This window comes from Haematobia irritans, chromosome 5 (assembly GCF_050003625.1).
Source record: "Haematobia irritans isolate KBUSLIRL chromosome 5, ASM5000362v1, whole genome shotgun sequence".
NCBI lineage: Eukaryota > Metazoa > Arthropoda > Insecta > Diptera > Muscidae > Haematobia > Haematobia irritans.
This window is the reverse complement of record NC_134401.1, coordinates 107,430,489-107,450,169: the sequence shown is the minus strand read 5'-3', so window position 1 is coordinate 107,450,169 and position 19,681 is coordinate 107,430,489. Positions and strand designations below refer to the sequence as shown.

General features: G+C 25.8%; 1 protein-coding gene across 3 annotated transcripts in view; it reads right to left on the bottom strand.

The window, feature by feature from the left end:
• The window catches only part of Dg (Dystroglycan), a 765,125-nt gene that overhangs the window by 390,657 nt on the left and 354,787 nt on the right, over nt 1–19,681 (bottom strand). For 2 of the 3 annotated variants that reach the window (XM_075310093.1, XM_075310095.1), the window contains exon 2: nt 10,537–10,646. The exons of the other annotated variant lie outside the window; for it this stretch is intronic. The gene's annotated coding sequence lies outside the window, so the exon portion shown is untranslated. The remainder of the gene's footprint in view (nt 1–10,536; nt 10,647–19,681) is intronic. 3 annotated transcript variants of the gene reach the window in all.

Genomic DNA, 19,681 nt, shown 5'->3' with positions numbered 1-19,681 from the left:
AAATCTGGCTTTTGGGGCCATATAAGTCCATATCGGGTGAAAGATATATATGGGAGCTATGTCTAAATCTGAACCGATTTCAATCAAATTTTGCATACTTGACTATACGACTAAGTGTTATGTTTGTACAAAATTTCAAGAAAATCGGTATAAAAGTCTGGCTGCGGGGTCCTTATTAGTGCATATCGGGCGAAAGATATATATGGGAGCTATATCTAAATCTGAACCGATTTCTTCCAAAATCAATAGGGTTCTATTCTGGCCCATATTAGGAACATGTGCCAAATTTGAAGGCGATTGGACTTAAATTGCGACCTAGACTTTGATCACAAAAATGTGTTCACAGACAGACGGACGGACAGACGGACATGGTTATATCGACTCAGGGACCCACACTGAGCATTATTGCCAAAGACACCATGTGTCTATCTCGTCTCCTTCTGGGTGTTACAAACATATGCACTAACTTATAATACCCTGTTCCACAGTGTGGCGCAGGGTATAAAAAAATTCTGTAGAACTAAAATTTTTTCAAAAAGTTTCTATGGAAATTAAATTTTTGCGATAATCTCTATAGAAATAAAAATTTTCAAACATTTTCTATAGAAATAAAATTTTGCAAAAATATTGTATAGATTTAAAATTTTGACAAAATTTTCTATCGTTAAGTTTAAAATGACAGGTCGATTTATTTTCAGGCACACTTAGACTATTCAGTCCATTGTAATAGAATTTTGCAAAAAACTTTTGAAAAACATTTCTATGGAAATAAAATGTTGACAAAATTTTCTATAGAAATAACATTTTGAAAAAATTTTCTATAAAAATAAAATTTTGACAAAATTTTCTATAGAAATAAAACTTCGACAAAATTTCTATAGAAATAAAATTTTGACAAAATTTTCTATAGAAATAAAATTTTGACAAAATTTTCTATAGAAATAAAATTTTGACAAAATTTTCTATAAAAATAAAATTTTGGAAAAATTTTATATAGAAATGAAATTTTAACAAAATTCGTTTTGTTTTGTTATTGTTGGTTTATTCTTCAATCATTTTGTTGTTTTTGATTTCATCTTAAAACCATTAATCGACTAAACTACAAGTGTAGCTTAACCAAAAGAGCAAAAGAAAACGTGCGTCCATCCAACCATCTTGCAGTCTATAGGGCTTTGCCCAAATAAATTTGACAAACATTCTTTTTCTCTGTTGGTTAAGCTACACTTTTAGTTTAGTCGATGCATGGTTTTAAGCTGAAATTAAAAACAACAAAATGATTGAAGAATAAACCAACAATAACAAAACAAAACGAATGAAGTAAGAGGCAGCACGTTCAAACTAAACCCAGCCGACTGTCACTTCATCGATTTGACAGTGGCAAAGGAAAAGGGATATGTTTGTACAAATTTATTTCGGCAAAGGCCGGCTATCATAAACCATTTTTCGGAAGGTACAAGTGTGTTTCACTTTGGGTTTAGTGAACTGCCTGAATTTATACTGATAATTGGTTGATAGTTTTGCTGCAAGTAGAGGATGCTGATGAGTAATGTGGTAATTCCGAAACGTGCGTCCATCCAACCATCTTGCAGTCTATAGGACTTTGCCCAAATAAATTTGACAAACATTCTTTTCCTCTGTTGGTTAAGCTACATTTGTAGTTTAGTCAATGCATGGTTTTAAGCTGAAATCAAAAACAACAAAATTTTATATGGAAATTCAATTTTGACAAAATTTTATATAGAAATAAAAATAAAAAAATGTATATATAAAGAAGATATTATTTTTATTTTGTTTGATAAAATTTTCTGCAAAAACAATAAAATTAAATTTTAACATAAACTGTTTACAGAAATAAAATTTTCACAAAATTTTCTGTCGAAATAACATTTTGATAAAATTTTCTATAAAAAAATTTATATATAAAGAAGATATTATTTTTTTTTTTTTGTTTGATAAAATTTTCTGCAAAAACAATAAAATTAAATTTTAACATAAACTGTTTACAGAAATAAAGTTTTCACAAAATTTTCTGTAGAAATAAAATTTTGACAACATTTTCCATAAGAATAAAATTTTGAAAAAAATTTCTATAGAAATAAAATTTTGAAAAAAAAATCTATAGAAATAAAATTTTGAAAAAAAAATCTATAGAAATAAAATTATGACACAATTTTCTATAGAAACAATAGAAGCACAATTTTGCAAACATCTTCCATAGAAATAAAATTTTGACAAAATTTTCTATAACAATAAAATTTTTACAAAATTTTCTATAGAACAAAATTTTGACAAAATTTGCTATAGAAATAAAATTTTGACAACATTTTCTATAGAAATAAAATTTCGACAAAATTTTCTACAGAAATAAAAGTGTGACATAATTTTCTATAGAAATACAATACTGATATAAAAAAAAAAATTTACAAAGTTTTCTATAGAAATAAAATTTTTACAGAATTTTCTATAGAAATAAAATTTGGACGAAATTGTCTATAGAAATAAAAATTTTCTACAGAAATAAAATTTTGACAAAATTTTCTATAAAAAACAATAGAAGCACAATTTTGCAAACATCTTCCATAGAAATAAAATTTTGATAAAATTTTCTATAAAAATAAAATCTTCACAAAATTTTCTGTAGAAATAAAATTTCGACAAAATTTTCTACAGAAATAAAAGTGTGACATAATTTTCTATAGAAATACAATACTGATATAGAAAAAAAATTTACAAAGTTTTCTATAGAAATAAAATTTTTACAGAATTTTCTATAGAAATAAAATTTGGACGAAATTTCTATAGACATAAAAATTTTCTACAGAAATATAATTTTGACAACATTTTCTATAGAAACAATAGAAGCACAATTTTGCAAACATCTTCCATAGAAATACAATTTTGACAAAATTTTCTATAAAAAATAAAATTATCTATAAAAATAAAATTTTGCAAAAATTATCTATAGAAATAAAATATTGATAAAATTTTCTATAGAAGTAAAATCTTCACAAAATTTTCTGTAGAAATAAAATTTTCACAAAATTTTCGAAAGAAATAACATTTTGGTAAAATTTTCTTTAAAAAAAAATGGGACAAATTTTTCTATAGGAATAAAATTTTGAAAAAATTTTCTATAGAAATATAATTTTGAAAAAAAAATTCTATATAAATAAAATTTTGAAAAAAAAAATTCTATAGAAATAAAAATTTTCTACGGAAATAAAATTTTGACAAAATTTTCTATAAAAACAATAGAAGCACAATTTTGCAAACATCTTCCGTAGAAATAAAATTTTGACAAAATTTTCTATAAAAATAATATTTTGACAAAATTTTCTAAAGAAATAAAATGTTGATAAAATTTTCTATAGAAATAAAATTTTGGCAAATTTTTCTATGGAAATAAATTTTTGACATAATTTTCTATAGAAATAACAATTTTTGGTTTTTTGGGTATACATGGCCGTAAGTTCGTAAATTGTTTATCCATTAAGAAGTAATGAAAAATACAATAAAACGTTTATCCATTAACAAATTAAAATATTTATAATGGAAATAGAGAAGTGGTCAGTTTAATTTGAAAACTTTGAATTATTTATAAATTGTGACAAAACTTCAGAACATCCACAATGTCGTATCGAAAATTTTTTCTTCTAATGATAATAGGACAATTCTGTCAAGTCCAGGTGAGATTAATCCTTATAAATTTCAGCATTTTAATTATTCTATTTTGGGTTTTCCCCTATCTATGGCCGGCCTCAGGATGCTAAGCGCAATTTCAATCTAAAATTTCACAATGTCACATGTCCCATTTACTCTGGTGATGTTATAAAACTGACTGCATGCAATATAACTCAATTGGCTCTCAGTCGCTACAGTTTTGATGTCCTTTTTGAATTATATCATGAATTGAATCCAAATGCAAAAATTAAAATATCTCTTCTATATAATCTGGCGAATTATAAGCGAGTTGTAAAATTTATCGATATTGAATTCAAAATATGTGATTTCATGTCAAGTATTCAAAGGGTTCCATTGGTCCAGCGTGTTCTCGAAGAAGTCAGACGTAACAGTAATTTTCCTCTATCGTGTCCTGTGCAGGGGGTAAGTAGATGTTTTATTTTAAAATAAAAAATACAAAAATCAATATTCTGAAATATATATATATATATATATATATATATATATATATATATATATATATATATATATATATATATATATATATATATATATATATATATATATATATATATATATATATATATATATATATATATATATATATATATATATATATATATATATATATATATATATATACATATATATATATATATGGACGGACACCACGGGCTCGATAGACTCAGGCAGTGATTCTGATTCGATCAGTATATATTTTATGAAGTCTAAAACAAATATTTCTGGTAGGCACGTTTTTTTCCAGATCAAAGTTATTATACCCTGATCACTATGTGGTTTAGGGTATAATTATTTGGATTAATTAATTTCGTGATTGAATCAGATTTTTTTCTATATAATTGGATTTTTAATTAATTATAATTGGATTTTTCTCTGTAATTTAGTCAAACTTGAATGGACCATGTACTAATTTTAAAATTACATTTTTAATTGCAACCGATTGTTCATGTAATTAAATTTAATATTTTAAATTTAAAAAAAAAAATCAATTATTTTCTTAGCCCCTAAATGCTTAAGAACACAGATTTTTCGGAAAACAATATATTCTATAGGCACAATGGTAAAAAAATAACATCTTCATACAAAGAAAAAAATATCATCAAAATATTTCCAATTAAAAAGTTGATTGAAGTTGAAAATATTTTCAATACAAAAACTAATTATAACAATCAACTGTTTAATCAAGATAGAAACTTTAAGTTAATTAAGTCAATGATTGAAATTTTTTAAAGCTTTTAATCGAAACAAGTATATACGGCCGTAAGTTCGGCCAGACCGAATCTTATGTACCCTTCACCATGGATTGCGTAGAAACTTCTACTAAAGACAGTCATCCACAATCGAATTACTTGGGTTGCGATAACACCTGACGATGGCAAGGTATCTTAACACCGTCTTCTAACGTGTTAGTTAGTCCATATGGCCGATTAAATACGTATATAATTCAGTTTGACAAAATTTTCTATAGAAATACAATTTTGACAAAATTTTCTATAGAAATAAAATTTTAACAAAATCTTCTATTGAAATAAAATTTTGCCAAATTTTCTATAGAAATAAAATTTTGACAAAAATTTCTATAGAAATAAAATTTTAATAAAATTTTCTATAGAAATAAAATTTTGACAAAATTTTCTATGGAAATAAAATTTTGACCAAATTTTCTATAGAAATAAAATTTTGGCAAAATTTTCCATAGAAGTAAAATTTTGACAAAATCTATATATATAAAATTCAATATATGTTTGTTTATTTGTTTGTATGTTCCGAGTTGGCTCCGAAACGGCTGAACCGATTTACTTGAAACTTTCAGAGATCGTAGGGGGCGTTCATGTGGTGAAAATAGGGTACCTCATTTTTTGACACTTGGTCGCGGAGGGGGACCTCCCCTTTGTCGGACTTTTTGAAAATTGGACCAAAGTTGACCGATTTGCTTGAAATTTTCATTGAAGGTAGGGTTTGGTATCTAGACAAAGATCCGCTACTTTATATTTCGATATTTGGTGGCGGAGGGGGACCTCCCCTTTGTTCGACTTTTTTTAAAGTCCAGTGAACAAACTAAAATTCTCTAAATTATCTGAGATTTACAGAGAACATGTGGTGAGGTTATGGAATTAATATGGGGAATATGTGGACGGGGAAGGGGACCTCCCCCTTGCCCTACTTTTTTAAACTTGGAACAAAATTATGCGATTTGCTTGAAATTTTCATTGAATGTTGGGGTTGGCATCTAGACAAAAATCCGCTACATTATTTTTCGATATTTGGTCGGGGAGGGGGACCACCCCTTTGCCCGAATTTTTTTGTTTGAAAGTACAAACAAAACTAAACTCCCCCGACTGAAATTTTACGGAAAAAATGGATTATGAAATTTATATCAGGTTCTCGATTTTTTAATAAAAATAAAAGGGCATAGGGAGACATCCGCTTCTCTTAAGTACATACAGAGAAACAATTAAACTTTTACCGAGTTACTTGAAATTTACAGAGGACTGGGGAGAGGTTACGATATTAATAGTTGATACCTGATTATGTGATATTTGGACGGAAGAGAGGCCGCCTTTTAAGGCTTATAAGTTGCTTGACATTTTCTGGGACGTTTACAAAAGATACGCTACATAACTTTTCGATATTTAGTCGGGGAGGAGGTCCTCCTCTAAAACTGCAAAAAAAACAACAATTCTTAAGTTTTCTTGAAATTTACATAGGCAGTGGGGGAAGGTTATGAACGAAGAGGCAACCTTCCTTGCCCCACACTTGAAAGAAAGTTTCAAGAATTTTCAGGGAAGGTTAGGGGTGCTATTCACTACGGTGTTTGTCGATATTGTATCGGGGAAAGTGAGCAAAATTTAAACATCGCCAATCTACTTGAAATTTACAGGGAACGTGGGAGGAGGTGATTAAATTAGTATATGACTTTTTCATTAAATTAGTATACGATTTTTCGATATCTGGTTGGGGAAGGGGAAAATTGAAATATCAGGTCAGAGTGGAGCGAAGGTGGGGGAGGGTTCCCTTTTGTCCGTTTTTATACCCTTCACCACTACTGTGGTACAGGGTATAATAAGTTTGTGCATTTGTATGTAACGCCAAGAAGGAGTAATCATAGACCAACCTTTTAGTATACGGATCGGCTTAGAATTAAATTCCGAGTCGATTTAGCGATGTCCGTCTGTCTGTCTGTCTGTTGATGTATTTTTGTGTGCAAAGTGTAGCTCGCAGTTTTAGTCCGATTGTCCTAAAATTTGGTATAGGGTCCTGTTTCGGTTCAAAGACGATCCCTATTGATTTTGGAGAAAATCGGTTGAGATTTAGATATAGCTGCCATATATATTTTTCACCGATCTGGTCATAATTGGCGTGTATATCAACCGATCTTCCTCAAATTCCGTACATCCCAATATTTTATGAGTCTCGAAAAACTTGCAAAATGTCAGCAAAATCGGTTCAGATTTAGATATAGCTCCCATATATAGCTTTCGCCCGATTTACACTCATTTGCCCACAGAGGCCAATTTTTTGCTCCGATTTAGTTGAAATTTTGCATAGGGAGTAGAATTAGCGTTGTAACTATGCGTGCCAAATTTGCTTGAAATCGGTTCAGATTTGGATATATCTCCCATATAAAGCTTTCGCCCGATTTACACTCATATGACCACAGAGGCCAATTTTTAACTCCGATTTAGTTGAAATTTTGCACAGGGAGTAGAATTAGCATTGTAGCTATGCGTGCCAAATTTGGTTGAAATCGGTCCAGATTTAGATATAGCTCCCATATATATGTTTTTCTGATTTCGAGAAAAATGGTCAAAATACCAACATTTTCCTTGTAAAATCGCCACTGCTTAGTCGAAAAGTTGTAAAAATGACTCTAATTTTCCTAAACTTCTAATACATATATATCGAGCGATAAATCATAAATAAACTTTTTCGAAGTTTCCTTAAAATTGCTTCAGATTTAAACGTTTCCCATATTTTTTACTAACATTGTGTTCCACCCTAGTGCATTAGCCGACTTAAATTTTGAGTCTATAGATTTTGTAGAAGTCTATCAAATCCTTCCAGATCGAGTGATATTTGGGACAAACCTTTATATATAGCCCCCCAACACATTTGACGGATGTGATATGGTATCGAAAATTTAGATCTACAAAGTGGTGCAGGGTATAATATAGTCGGCCCCGCCCGACTTTAGACTTTCCTTACTGGTTTTTTTCTTAAATTGAAAGTAGAGGGTTGTCCGTAAATGGGAACTCGGTACATAATTTTATGATTTTTGCACAGGATTCTGCCAGACTTCTTTTTAGTAAAGAACTTAAATTTACATGAAATTGGCAGCCAACGTAGAGGGTGCATCATTTTCCAACATTTTAGCAAATGTTAATGTGGTAAAATTTTTTACTATTTTTGCTTTTTCCGATTTATTGGATGGGAAAGAGTCATTCTTTGTATGTTATTATAATATAGTGCCTAATTTTCAGATATGTTGAGGAGAAGGATACCTTTCCTTGACAAACCACACTTAAAATTCACAAGAAATATAGAAGAAGGTACACCCTCTCCCGCCGTATTTGTACCGTATTTGTATAAACGAAAAATCAAGTAGTCCGATTTGTTTCAAAGAATTCAAATCTTTTCGAATTTGTTTTCAGCACGAAGGATATAGTTGACTAAGTTATCGCCAAATGTTCCTCCGAATACGCTTCGGAAGGCGCAGCGAAGCGGGCCGGGTTACGCTAGTTTTCTATAGAAATAAAATTTTGACAAAACTTAATATAGTAATAAAGTTTTTAAAACAATTTTCTATAGAAATAAAATTATGGTAGATTATTTTTGGCGATATGGACCAATTATTGTGTGATTGGCCATCGCCTATATATAACTAAAGACCGATATGGACCAATTTTTGCATGGCTGTTAGCGGCCATGTACTAGCGTAATGTACCAAAATTCAACCGAATCGGACGAATTTTGCTCCTCCAAGAGGTTCCGGAGGTCAAATCTGGGGATCGATTTATGTGGGGGCTATATATAATTATGGACCGGTATGGACCAATTTTTGCATGGTTGTTACAGACCGTATACTAAGATCAAGTACCAAATTTCAACCGAATCAGATGAATTGTGCTCCTCCAAGAGACTCCGGAGGTCAAATTTGGGGATCGGTTTATATGGGGGCTATATATAATTATGAACCGATATGGACCAATTTTTGGATGGTGGTTAGAGACCATATACTAACACCACGTACCAAATGTCAACCGGATGGGATGAATTTTGCTCATCCAAGAGGCCCCGGAGGTCAAATCTGGGGATTGGTTTATATGGGGGCTATATAATTATGGACCGATGTGGATCACATTTTTGCATGGTTGTTAGAGACCATATACCAACATCATGTACCAAATTTCAAGCGGATCGAATGAATTTTGCACCTCCAAGAGGCTCCGAAAGCCAAATCTGGAGGTCGGTTTATATGGGGGCTATATGTAAAAGTGGTCCGATATAACCCATTTGCAATACCATCTGACCTACAGCAATAGCAACAACTTGTGCTAAGTTCCAAGTCGATAGCTTGTTTCGTTCGGAAACTACCGTGATTTCAACAGACGGACGGACGGACATGCTTAGATCGACCCCCTTCCCATTTATGGTGGAGGGTATAAAAATTTATTGTTAGAATTAAATTTTTAGTCAAGCTCGGGAGACTATGTCAGTCAAAATTAAAGTGGTGGACAATTTCTAATTGAATCAATTAAAAAATTATTTGAAAATTGTTAATTTTTAATTTTTTAATCACGTATTTTATGCCCAATTAAAACTGTGATTTATACTATCATTTTCGTGATTGAAGACATTTCAATAAAAAATAAAATAAATTGAATCAATTAATTTCGTGATTGAATCAGATTGTTGTTCGTGTAGCATTTTTTTGTGTTTTTATACCCTGCGCCACACTGTGGAACAGGGTATTATAAGTTAGTGCATATGTTTGCAACATCCAGAAGGAGACGAGATAGACACATGGTGTCTTTGGCAAAAATGCTCAGGGTGGACTCCTGAGTCGATATAGCCATATCCGTCTGTCCGTGAATACATTTTTGTAATCAAAGTCTAGGTCGCACTTTTAGTCCAATCGACTTTAAATTTGGCACAAGTATGTGTTTTGGCTCAGAATAGATCCCTATGGATTTTGGAAGAAATCGGTTCAGATTTAGATATGGCCCCCATATATATATTTCGCCCGATATGGACTTATATGGCCCCAGTAGCCAGAGTTTTACCCTAATTTGCTTAAAATTTTGCACAAGAAGAACAATTAGTACTATAGTCAAGTGTGCCAAATTTTATTGAAATCGGTTCAGATTTAGATATAGCTCCCATATCTTTAAATGAATATTTTTTAAAACTCAATTAAGACTTTAAGTGGAATTTTTTTTTCCGTGTACACACCTTTTTTTTACCAACATTACTTTTATCTGTGGTAAATATTATTTATCTTCCAATTTGAAGGTTTTTGAAGTTTTGGACAAAATTTGATTTTCAATTTCAGATTACACAGAAGAACTGTATATTTTCCGAAAATAAATATTTTTTTTTTTAAATGCGTTATGATGTTTTAAATATAACAAACGTTATTTCGTAGAATTCGAATGAAATTTTAAGATGTAAGAATTTGTTACTGGTTGTATCTTAAAAGATATTAAGGTTACATAGTTCGCTCCGATTTATTTTTCATTTTTTTTGTTTTTATTTTATGCTTTTTAACCTTTATTTGTTTTTTTTTTTGGTTCCTTAGAATTATTTATATAATCTATCCAGTTTGGTTATTACCGATGATGTGGCTCCCGTTTATGCACCAAATGCAGATTTTAATTTAACATTGCAATTTTTCGAACACCAAAAAATGATAGCCACCTACGAATTATGCGGATCTATCAAACCTAAAACAAAAAGTGGATAAAATAATGGATTAGTTTTTATTTTTTTATTATATATACCATATTAATGTTTTATGTAGTTGATTTTATTTTATGGCATTAATTAAGTAATTACTAATAAATGTAACTTATGTAAAAGTAATACAACTCCTATATGACCAAGTATGGCTCCATAAGAACTAACAGAGACAAATATGAGCACTGTGCAGGATGTGGAACAACCGTTGTCACAGTTTATAGAATTCTACGAATATTGGTAGATTTTTTTATCTGTTTGGTAGATTGGTAGATTTCTTAATGTTTTAATAAATTTTGCAAACGATTTCTCTCCAACTAAGAGGTCCTTAAATTTTCTATATAAATATAATTTTGAAAAAATTTTCTAAGGAAGTAAACTTTTGCGAAAATTTTCTATTGAAATAACATTTTGAGAAATATTTTCTATAAAAAAATGTGAACTCATTCTACATAAATAAAATTTTGAAAAATCTAAATAACTACAATTTTGAAAACATTTTTTATAGAAATAAAATTTTAAGAAAATTTGCTAAAAAAAAAAAAAAACAAAATTTTGAGGAAATTTTTTAAAGAAATTAAATTTTGAGAAAATTTTCTATACGACTAATATTTTGAGAAAAGTTTCTATAGAAATAAAATTTTGACAAAATTTTCTATAGAAATAAAATTTTTTGAAAATTTTCTATAGAAATAAAATTTTGTTAAAATTTGCCAACGAAATAAAATTTTGGCAAAATCTTCTATACAAATAAATATCTTGAGAAAATTTTCTATAGAAATTAAATTTTGATAACAGTTTCTACAGAAATAAAATTCTGAGAAAATTTTTTTATTGGAATCAAATTACGGGATAAATTTCTATAGAAATAACACTTTGACACAATTATCCATAGAAATAAAATTTTGACACAATTTTTTTGGAAAAAAATTCTTTTTGGCAAATTTTTCTACAGAAATAACATTTTCACATAATTTTCTATAGAAATAAAATGTTGACAAAATTGTTTATAGAAATAAAATTTTGACAAAATTTTCTAAGAAACAAAATTTTTACAACATTTTCTATAGAAGTAAAATTTTTAAAAAATTTTCTATAGACAAATAAAAATAAAATTTTGACAAAATTTTCTATAGAAATAAAATTTTGACAAAATTTTCTATAGAAATAAATTTTTGACAAAATTTTCTATAGAAATAAAATTTTGACAAAATTTTCTATAGAAATAAAATTATGACAAAATTTTCTATAGAAATAGAATTTTGACAAAATTTTCTATAGAAATAAAATTTTGACAAAATTTTCAATAGAAATAAAATTTTGACAAAATTTTCTATAGAAAAATAAAAATAAAATTTGGACAAAATTTTCTATAGAAAAAAAATTTTGACAAAATTTTCTATAGAAATAAAATTATGACAAAATTTTGAGAAAAATTTCTATAGAAATTTTGAGAAAATTTTATATAGAAATAAAATGTTTAAAAATTTTTCTATAGATAAAATTTGGCAAAAATTTTCCAGAGGAATATAAATTTAAGAAAATTTGCTAAAAAATAAACTTTTGACAAAAGCTTCTATAGAAATAAAACTTTGAAAAAAAATGTTCAATAGAAATAAAATTTTGACACAATTTTCAATAGAAATAAAATTTTGGAAAAATTTTCTATAGAAATAAAATCTTGACAAAATTTTCTATAGAAATAAAATTTTGACAAAATTTTCTATAGAAATAAAATTTTGAGAAAATTTACTATAGAAATAAAATTTTGACAAAATTTTCTACAGAAATAAAATGTTGAAAACATTTTCTATAGAAATAAAAAAAAATTGGCGAAATCTTCTATACAAATCAATATTTTGATAAAATTTTCTATACAAATAAAATTTTGAGAAAATTTTTTATTGGAACAACATTACGGGATAATTTTCTATAGAAATAAAATTTTGACACAATTTTCTATAGAAATAAAAATTCTTTTTGACAAATTTTTCTATAGAAATAAAATTTTGAAAAAATTTTCTACAGGTATAAACTTTTGAAAAAATTTTCTATAGAAATAAAATTTGGACAAAATTTTCTACAGAAATAAAATTTGGACAAAACTTTCTATAGAAACAAAATTTTGACAAAATTTTCTATAGAAATAAAATGTTGACAAAATTTTCTATAGAAATAAAATTTTGACAAAATTTTCTATAGAAATAACATTTTAACAAAATTTTCTATAGAAATAAAATGTTGACAAAATTTTTCATAGAAATAAAATTTTGACAAAATTTTCTATAGAAATAAAATTTTGACAAAATTTTCTATAGAAATAAAATTTCGATAAAAAATTCTATAGAAATAAAATTTTAACAAAATTTTCTATAGAAATAAAATTTGGACAAAATTATCTATAGAAATAAAATTTTGACAAAATTTTCTATAGAAATAAAATTTGGACAAAATTTTCTATAGAAATAAAATTTTAACAAAATTTTCTATAGAAATAAAATTTTGACAAAATTTTCCAGAAATAAAATTTTGACAAAATTTTCCATAGAAATAAAATTTTGACAAAATTTTCTATAGAAATAAAATTTTGACAAAATTTTTTATAGAAATAAAATTTTTACAAAATTTTCTATAGAAATAAAATTTTGACAAAATTTTCTATAGAAATAAAATTTTGAAAAAATTTTCTATAGAAATAAAATTTTGCATAAATTTTCTATAGAAAAAAATTTTGCAAAAATTTTCTATATAAATAAAATGTTGACAACATTTTCTATAGAAATAAAATTTGGACAAAATTTTCTATAGAAATAAAATTTTGGAAAATTTTCTATAGAAATAAAATTTTGACAAAATTTTCTATAGAAATAAAATTTTGACACAATTTTCTACAGAAATAAAATTTTCACAAAATTTTCTACAGAAATAAAATTTTCACAAAATTTTCTATAGAAATAAAATTTTGACAAAATTTTCTATACAAATAAAATTTGGACAAAATTTTCTAAAGAAATAAAATTTTGACAAAATCTTCTATAGAAATAAAATTTTGATAACAGTTTCTACAGAAATAAAATTCAGCGAAAATTTTTTATTGGAATAAAATTACGGGATAATTTTCTATAGAAATAAAATTTTGGCACAATTTTCTATAGAAATAAAATTTTGACACCATTTTTTTGTTTTGGAAAAAAATTCTTCTATTCTATAGATATAAAATGTTCACAAAATTTTCTATGGAAATAAAATGTTGACTAAATTTTCTATAGAAATAAAATTTTAATTATACAATTTTGACAAAATTTTCTATAGAAATATCATTTTGCAACAATTATCTATAGAAATAAAATATTGACAAAATTTTCTATCGAAATAGAATTTTAAAAAATAGGAATAAAATGTGGACAAAGTTTTCTATAGAAATAAAATTTGGCCACATTTTCTAAAGAAGAATCTTGACAAAATTTTCTTTAGAAATAAACTTTTAAGAAAACTTTAAACAGAAATAAGACTTTGCGAAAAGTTTCTAAAGGAATAAAATTTTGAAAAAAATTGCCTATAGAAATAAAATTTTCACAAAATTTTCGATAGAAATAAAATTTTGACAAAATTTTCTATAGAAATAAAATTTTGACAAAATTGTCTATAGAAGTAAAATTTTCTATAGCAATAAAATTTTAACAAAATTTTCTATAGAAATAAAATTTTGACAAAATTTTCTATAGAAATAAAATTTTGACAAAATTTTCTATAGAAATAAAATTTTGACAAAATTTTCTATAGAAATAAAATTTTGACAAAATTTTCTACAGAAGTAAAATTTTGACAAAATTTGCTATAGCAGAATAATTTGGACAAAATTTTCTATAGAAATAAAATTTAAAAAAATTTTCTATAGAAATAAAATTTTGACAAAATTTTCTATAGAAATAAAATTTTAACAAAATTTCCTATAGAAATACAATTTTGACAAAATTTTCTATAGAAATAAAATATTGAAAAAGTTTTCTATAGACATAAAATTTTGACAAAATTTTCTACAGAAATAAAATTTTGACAAAATTTTCTTTAGAAATAAAATTTTGACAAAATTTTCTTTAGAAATAACATTTTGCAACAATTTTCTATAGAAATAAAATTTTGACAAAATTTTCTATAGAAATAAAATTTTGAAAAAATTTTCTATAGATATAAAATTTTGACAAAATTTTCTACAGAAATAAAATTTTGACAAAATTTTCTTTAGGAATAAAATTTTGACAAAATTTTCTATAGAAATAAAATTTTGACAAAATTTTTTATAGAAATAAAATTTTGACAAAATTTTCTATAGAAATAAAATTTGGACAAAATTTTCTATAGAAATAAAATTTTGACAAAATTTTCTATAGAAATAAAATTTGGACAGAATTTTCTATAGAAATAAAATTTTAACAATATTTTCTATAGAAATAAAATTTTGACAAAATTTTCCATAGAAATAAAATTTTGACAAAATTTTCCATAGAAATAAAATTGTGACAAAATTTTCTATAGAAATAAAATGTTGACAAAATTTTCTATAGAAATAAAATTTGGACAAAATTTTCTATAGAAATAAAATTTTGACAACATGTTCTATAGAAATAAAATTTTGACAAAATGTTCTATAGAAATAAAATTTTAACAAAATATTCGGTCGAAATAAAATTTGGACAAAATTTTCTATAGAAATAAAAATTTGACAAAATTTTCTATAGAAGAATAAGTTGGACAAAATTTTCTATAGAAATAAAATTTTAAAAAATTTTCTTTAGAAATAAAATTTTGACAAAATTTTCTATAGAAATAAAATTTTAAAAAAATTGCCTATAGAAATACAATTTTGACAAAATTTTCTATAGAAATAAAATTTTGACAAAATTTTCTATAGAAATTAAATTTTGACAAAATTTTCTATAGAAGTAAAATTTGGACAAAATTTTCTATAGAAATAAAATTTTAACTAAATTTTCTATAGAAATAAAATTTTGGCAAAAGTTTCTATAGAAATAAAATTTTGAAAATATGTTCTTTAGAAATAAAATTTGGATAAAATTTTCTACAGAAATAAAATGTTGACAAAATTTTCTATAGAAATAAAATTTTGACAAAATTTTCTATAGAAATGAAATTTGGACAATATTTTCTATAGAAATTAAATTTTGACAAAATCTTTTATAGGAATAAAATTTGGACAAAATTTTCTATAGAAATAAAATTTGGACAAAATTTTCTATAGAAATAAAATTTGGACAAAATTTTCTATAGAAATAAAATTTTGACAAAATTTTCCATAGAAATAAAATTGTGACAAAATTTTCTATAGAAATAAAATTTTGACAAAATTTTCTATAGAAATAAAATTTGGACAAAATTTTCTATAGAAATACAATTTTGACAACATGTTCTATAGAAATAAAATTTTGACAAAATGTTCTATAGAAATAAAATTTTAACAAAATATTCCGTAGAAATAAAATTTGGACAAAATTTTCTATAGAAATAAAAATTTGACAAAATTTTCTATAGAAGAATAAGTTAGACAAAATTTTCTATAGAAATAAAATTTTAAAAAATTTTCTATAGAAATAAAATTTTGACAAAAATTTTCTATAGAAATAAAATTTTAAAAAAATTTCCTATAGAAATACAATTTTGACAAAATTTTCTATAGAAATAAAATTTTGACAAAATTTTCTATAGAAATTAAATTTTGACAAAATTTTCTATAGAAGTAAAATTTGGACAAAATTTTCTATAGAAATAAAATTTTAACTAAATTTTCTATAGAAATAAAATTTTGGCAAAAGTTTCTATAGAAATAAAATTTTGGCAAAATTTTCTATAGACATAAAATTTTGACAAAATTTTCTATAGAAATTAAATTTTGACAAAATTTTCTATAGAAGTAAAATTTGGACAAAATTTTCTATAGAAATAAAATTTTAACTAAATTTTCTATAGAAATAAAATTTTGGCAAAATTTTCTATAGAAATAAAATTTGGACAAAATTTTCTATAGAAATAAAATTTTGACAACATGTTCTATAGAAATAAAATTTTGACAAAATGTTCTATACAAATAAAATTTTAACAAAATATTCCGTAGAAATAAAATTTGGACAAAACTTTCTATAGAAATAAAAATTTGACAAAATTTTCTATAGAAGAATAAGTTGGACAAAATTTTCTATAGAAATAAAATTTTAAAAAATTTTCTATAGAAATAAAATTTTGACAAAATTTTCTATAGAAATAAAATTTTAAAAAAATTTCCTATAGAAATACAATTTTGACAAAATTTTCTATAGAAATACAATTTTGACAAAATTTTCTATAGAAATTAAATTTTGACAAAATTTTCTATATAAGTAAAATTTGGACAAAATTTTCTATAGAAATAAAATTTTAACTAAATTTTCTATAGAAATAAAATTTTGGCAAAAGTTTCTATAGAAATAAAATTTTGAAAATATGTTCTTTAGAAATAAAATTTGGACAAAATTTTCTACAGAAATAAAATGTTGACAAAATTTTCTATAGAAATAAAATTTTGACAAAATTTTCTATAGAAATGAAATTTGGACAATATTTTCTATAGAAATAAAATTTTAAGAAAATTTTCTATAGAAATAAAATTTTAACAAAATTTTCTATAGAAATAAAATTTTGACAAAATTAGAAATAAAATTTTGACAACATTTTCTATGGAAATAAAATTTTGACAAAATTTTCTATAGAAATAAAATTTTAACAAAATTTTCTATAGAAATAAAATTTTGACAAAATTTTCTATAGAAATGAAATGTTGATACAATTTTCGACAATTTCATTCGAAGAAAAAACATTTGCTTCATACCAATCACAAAAATTTTATAGAAAACATCAAAATAAAATCGTTTAATTTGCTAGATTTATGGTAAAACTTTCTTCAAACTTTGGTAGATTAGTTTTGGCAAGTGTGACAACCGTGATCACTATCCAAAAATGATTGATACACCATAGCAGAGATTTAGAAGCTAATCCAACAAAAGTTTCGTACGTTCTAACCACTGTGCATATGTCAATTCTCCGATTTATAATAATTGACCACAAACATGAATGGACTTACACTAAAGCATTCTCACGTCATTGGCCGATGGAATACCTATGCCAATGTGTGTCTATAAAGAATGTTGAACATTCGGCATACGATGGGCTTACCTCAATCACTTTGCCGTTGAACCCACTCCTACCTCAATAAACTCATCATGAATCAATGATTTCAAGCAATGGAATGTATGAATGAATCAATGAATGAATGGAGGGAGTATGTGGTGAATGAGTGGTTTTAGTTGTAAAGTTGGCACAGCCGGCAAGCCAATGTGACTGACGGCTGATGAATAAGCGATTGACCGATCAAACAACACTTGCGGTTAAAAATTCTTCCAACACCAGCTTCTGCTACTTGCGTTTATGGTGTGGTGTGGTTTAGTCAATTGAATTGAGTATAGAACTCGCATACTTTGATATTGATGTGTGATTTTTCTCTTGATTTGTGGTTTTTTAACCACAAATCAAAACTTGTACGCTTTGTGTTTGAACTAAAACACAAAAACAAACCAAACCAAAAATTTTATTGATTGAATTTTGTAGAAAAACAAAAAACTTTGAAAAATTTTTTCCTACTATGTTTAACATCTGTTCACTATTGTAAGGAAATCCAAATAGGAATTTGAGGCAATTTAGACGTCTATTGGTAATTGGCTTTAACAATTTCAAATTTCATGTGGTTGTATGTTAAGCAAAAAGTTAGGGTAACATATCACGTGCCAGTCCAGAGTTTCGACTTTGAGTGAGGTTCCATGAAAATGCACCAAAGAAATTGGACCACAAAAACCAAAGTTAAAAAGGTCCCTAAAAATGTTCATACAAAATTAGGAATTTTCCCTTTATGAAAAATATCCAAACAAATTCGGTTTGTTTCATATTTTTTGGGGAACTTCTCATTGAGACTATTGATCTTATTTTTCAAAATTTCTGGAGAATTCATTTGTGGATACACTCAAAAAAAGTGAACTCTCCTTTTAACTAAAGCCAATTCAATTATACCCTGCACCATACTGTGGAACAGGGTATTATAAGTTAGTGCATATGTTTGCAACACCCACACGCTCACAAAAAATCGCTTCTGTAACATATACTCCCAAACATATTTTGCTTCAAGCATATACATTTTTGGGTATTGCCCAAACATTTATATGTTTGATCTCTTCCAATATATAATATGTTTGAAAGCATATTGGTCTAAACAATATATGTTTGGGTAGTCTAAGTTCCAAACATTTTGTATTTTTGCATCCAAATTCAATAATGTTGTCTTCCAAAAAACAATATGTTATTATGTGAACATATAATATGTTTGGAAGCATTTTGCACCCAAAAATATTATATGCTTACAAAAAAATTCTCCCAAACAATATTGTGCTCAAAATTTTATTTATTTATTTATATATTTACAATCATAATGAATTATGAAAATAAACAGGCAATATAGGTGCTAACAACATAGGTTTTCGACCTGAATGCTCAAAATTTTGTTTCTGCCCAATTGTATATTCCCCCACATCTTTCTCACTTCCACGAGATTTTTTAGTTCTTAGCACCTTTTTCTGTAATACAAACATTGTAGAAGAAATTATTCAATTTTATGATTTTTTTTATTTTAATTTTACCTTTTGCCGGACGGGGATTCGAACAGCGGACCACACAGTTTGTAAGGATCAAAGAAGTAGCTGATCAATTGCCCAAGGAAAAATAAAATGTTAATTTTGTAATAACAAGCAACAACCACCAACTTAATTCAATATCGCTCCCAGTTAAATAGCGCTCCAAGCTACTAAACACATATATGTTTATAGGCTATTTCTAAATTAATATATGTTTGCATCCAAGCATATTATATTTACAAACATTTTATGTCCCAAACATAATATGTTCTAACATATTAACATATATGTCC